The following is a 4,827-nucleotide window of genomic DNA, read 5'->3' as shown; positions in this document are numbered from 1 at the left end:
GCAATTCGTTCACTAAAAATGTTAAATAAATCATTTTTTAAAATAAAGACGACACTAACCAAGCAAAGCTCTCCTTTCAAAATTACCTGAACAAGTAGCTATGTCAATCATGGTTGCCCCTCCTCTGATCTCTGCTCTCTCTTGACTCTTTTCAGACTGTCCACTTTGTCCTGCAGCTGAAGCCAAGCCTCCAAGCCTGGTTCTTCTGGCTGCATTTTATTTCTCAGCAAACATTTTCTCTCTTCAGGCTTTAGGTCTCACCTCAGCTCCAATGACCTCTGAATGTGTCATCATCTGTCAAAAATGTCAAGCTATGCAGCAGACATGGTCACTTGGGTGATTATGGCCCACCCAGTGTGAGCCCATTACACTTGGCCCAAATGTGAATATAATGTGGCTCCCTTCTCTGGCCTTAATCATTTTCTCCTCTAACTCTCATTCAACTGTAATAGAGACAGTCTTGTTTATTTTTATGTACCTGGGCCACACCGATGACTGTCATGGGCTAAGGCATCCGATTTACTAATGGGTAGATGGAAAGATGAATGAATGAACAAACTAGTGTACACACTGAAGTCTTTGTGGAGACCGTAAGCATCTCCATGGTACAGAAAGGGATATGGAAGCACTGAAGAGTAAGGTCATCTCAACAAGCATATTTTCTCTATGATTTTCAAAGCTCTGTTGCTTTTCCATAGTTTTTAATCCTCTACATTTAGTTGATGGGCAAGTTCTTACTTCTTCCTCATATTAGACCTTAGCTTTTAGAGTCAGGCACATAACAGTTACCTCCTAGGCAAACTTATTTCCTCTCATACGCCTTCCAACAGTCTACCCTGAGCCTTACAGCCGGCATCTCACTACATCTCATGCTTTGCTTCATCACCTGTTGTGCCCATTCAGGATCTTGAACCCCAAATGACCACCAAGGAGCCAATTCCAATGTAAGATGCAATCACACTAGAGTCTTATTTATTCAAGCTCGAGCTCACTGCCAACCCCGGCTAGGCAGGCCAGGAGGGTGAATCCCCAAGCCCAGCTTCAATCAAGCATTTATAGAGCCAAGCAAGCAAGCAAGCACAGGGGTGTCCATCTTGGCACACATTTGACTGGGGGGCTATTATGGAATTTGTTGCCCCTTAATATGGTTGGCTGGAGCTGGGAGCCAAACCATAGACTTAGCTTCTGCTTCCTCCTGATTGGTGGTTGTTAGGGAGTGACCAGGCACAGGCTTGTTGGGGAGTAACTTGGAAACTAGTGCCAGGTTCAGGCTTGTTGGTTAACTCAAATTCAAGCTTAGATCAGGTTCCCTAAGATGGAGCCTGAACCTAAGATTAGTTGGTCTGGGCTCTCACACCTTCATCTTCCTCTCAGCGTCTCGGCAAGACTCTGCTTCCTCCACTACCTCCTACTTCTATTTGTTTTTTAATTATTTAACCTTTATTTTTTTATTTTTTATGAATGACTGTTTTGTCTGTATGTATGTCTAATTACCTCAAGTATGCTGGGCCCTCCTGGAGTCCAGAAAAGGATATTGGATCTCCTATGATTAGAGATACAGGTGATTGTAAACCATCATATGGTTCTAGGAAGAGCAACCTGTGTTCTTAACCAAGGAGCCAGCACCCACTGCTCTTTCTTAAGTCTTCTAATCTCTCTAACATCACAGTTGCTACTTCCTTTATTAGTTATGCTGCTCTTATCATTTCCTGAGTTTATTCCTTAGTCTTCTGTCTATTTGCAAATTCCTTTTTTCAGAGATTCCAAATCTTCTCAAGCTTGGAAGCACAGGACTCCTCATTCCAATTTAACAATTCCAATCAACGTTTGCTGTGATGACTCTGAGAGATGAAGCTGGACTGGCCATCTCTGCCTGATGTCCTTCTACATCCCAGCATCTTCTGTGTGATCCCCGTGGCTTTGCTAATCATACAGACCACACATCCTGAGATCAGTGTTTGCTGTGATGACTCTGAGAGATGAAGCTGGACTTGCCATCTCTGCCTGATGTCCTTCCACATCCCAGCATCTTCTGTGTGATCCCCGTGACTTTGCTAATCATACAGACCACACATCATGAGATCAGAGATGGTGATGATTGTTCTACACTCCAGATCCTGTAGCTTCCAGACCTATTGAATGCTAAGTTCTTTTGAATTCCATTTGTAATGTTTAAGCAGGTTACCAAGTCACCTGTAATCTGGCTGCATGTCCCTATCAGAACTCATCCTGCATTGAGTCCCAGCATGTGTCCCTCATCACAGCCTGGGTATCAAGTGCATGAGATTAAGGATTCAATAAATGCCAATGATAAAGTGCACTACTGCTCTGTTTGCTGGAGGGATATTAGGAGGTGTTCCATGAGAGGTAGCCTGCTGAGTGTATGGGCTGGCTAAGGAAGACTGTGGTGTCCTCCAATCACTGAGGTCCTGGATGGAACAAAAGCCAATCTTGCCTCAGTATGTCCACGAGCTGAGACACTGCTTTTCCTGCCACTGGACAGCAGAATTAAGACTCTTGGGGTTCACATTTCAAGATTTATATCAGGTTCAGGAGTCTTTAGCCATGGCCTAAGAAGTATAGTACCAGCCTCCTCGGCTTCGAGGCTTTCAGAGTTGTACTGAACTGAGCTACTGCTGTCCTGGGCTCTTCTGCTTCTAAATGCCCCAGTGTAGTACTTTTCAGCTTTTATACTCACAGAGTCAGTCCCCACAGTGACTCTCTTTTCTTCTGTGTGTCTACTTACCCAGCTACCTATCTGAGATGATTAATTTAGATTGTCATTATAATTGGGGTAAGAAATGCCCAAGCTGGAAAAACAGAGATTTGATCATGGGGGCTCTGAGCTAATCAGTGGAGTAATCCTTCATGGATTCCTAAAATGATGGAATTACCATGACAGACATGGGGATATCAATACATGGGGATGTGTTGTTAGAGGGCTACTTCACTGTTTCCAGGTTGCCATGATGTAACTACTGCTCCACCATACCATCCTAGCCATGTGAACCAAGTAAAAAAATTTCCCATTTGAGTTCCCTTGGATATTATTGTTACAGTAACAAGAAAGCTAATTAACACAGTGCCATTTATCTGTCTTGTCTATCTATAATCTATTATCTATCATCTATTACTTATCTGTCAATCATCTATCTACCTATCTATCTATCCTCTATCATCTTCTATGGGTCTATCTATCATCTATTATCTATCATATGTCTATCTATCTATATATCTGTCTGTCTGTCTATTTATCAATAATCTATTATCTATCATCTATCTGTCTGTCTGTCAGTCTGTCTCTCTATATCTATAATCCATTATCTATCATCTATCTGTCTGCCTGCCTATCTATCTATCTATCTATCTATCTATCTATCTATCTATCTATCTATAATCTACCCTCTACCTATCATCTTCTAGGGATTCTGGCTTTCTGGAGAACCCTAAAATTATAACCATGCAGGACCCCCTTACATAAAATGTACACCCTCAGGCAATCTAGATATCACCAGCCTTTCTGATCATTGGAAACCAGTGTTCGAGTTCTAGTTTCAGCTGGGGCCCACTTATTTGCTTCACCATGTGACCATGGGTCTTTGAAGAACCCAATGCATCCCAGTCAGTGCCATGGCACCCAGTATTCTATTAGTGATGAGAATGGTGACAAATACACTTCTGCCTTAATTGCATGGTGAAGTGAAATTCTCTGAAAACAAAAATTAAGAGCACATTTTCTCTCGACCTCGTGGCACTTATGGCAGTGAGCTTTATGTCAGCAAGTGCTCAGTGTTTTCCTCCTTCACACCAGTCACCATACAGCTAAGGGGAAGGCAAAACAGGTCATTTGGTCTATTTTGAATTTTTTTTTTAGCCATTGTGAGAGTTTGTATTTGAGCACAAAGTAGAAAAAACAAATACAAAAACAAAAACAAAAAACAAATCCTGACATTCCCCAAAATAAAACAGCAAAGGATGAAACAGAATAAAGTTTTAGGACTAAAAAAGTAGAGATGAATGTAAGATCATTTGTATTTTCTTTGTGTCTATTATTCACATAATTTCTTTCTGAGAAGTCCTAAAGCTCCAATTTGCCCCAAATTATAAAAATTCCCAATCAAATCCTGAAGTACAAGTTGCAGGACAATGTGGGTAATGGGTAGACTGGGCACTACCATTTTGAATGTAAGAAATTTACCACGTTTGTATTATTTTCTTAGGAAAAAAACCTGAAGTAAAAAACTTATTACATAATATATGTATATATTCTGTTCTAAACTAAATGCTGGGCATAGTGGTACATTACTTTAATCCTAGCTCTTGGGAGGCAGAAGCAGGTGGATCTCTGTGAGTTTAAGGCCAGCCTGGTCCACATAGTGAGTTCCAGGGCTACTTAGTAAGATGCTATAAACAAACAAACAAACAAATAAATACATTTAAACTAAGAAGAAAACCCAAGCAGATAATTCATGATTCACATTTCTCAGAAAGATCTGTTTTAATTTATTAAAGAGAACAAGGTAGGAACAGCCCCACTGTGAGTAAATATAATCTCAATATATAAGAAATAGAAATTGACTCAAAACACAAGCATAACTCTTCCTAACATGACATTCTTCTTTTATTAGTCAAACACATTCAAGAGTAAATAAAAGCTTCCTAAATATCCCTGCTTGTATACACATCCCAATTATTATCAAAGGCTGAAAAATGCAATCTTAGAAACGGATGAACAAATGAATAAACAAATATATTTCAAATACTTTATCATTAAGGACCCTCAATACTTGTTTAATTGTCAATAATAACTAAATAGACATAGGTTCT

The sequence above is a fragment of the Mastomys coucha genome, unplaced genomic scaffold (genome assembly GCF_008632895.1).
Source record: "Mastomys coucha isolate ucsf_1 unplaced genomic scaffold, UCSF_Mcou_1 pScaffold2, whole genome shotgun sequence".
Taxonomy (NCBI): Eukaryota; Metazoa; Chordata; class Mammalia; order Rodentia; family Muridae; genus Mastomys; species Mastomys coucha.
This window is presented reverse-complemented; position numbering follows the sequence as displayed.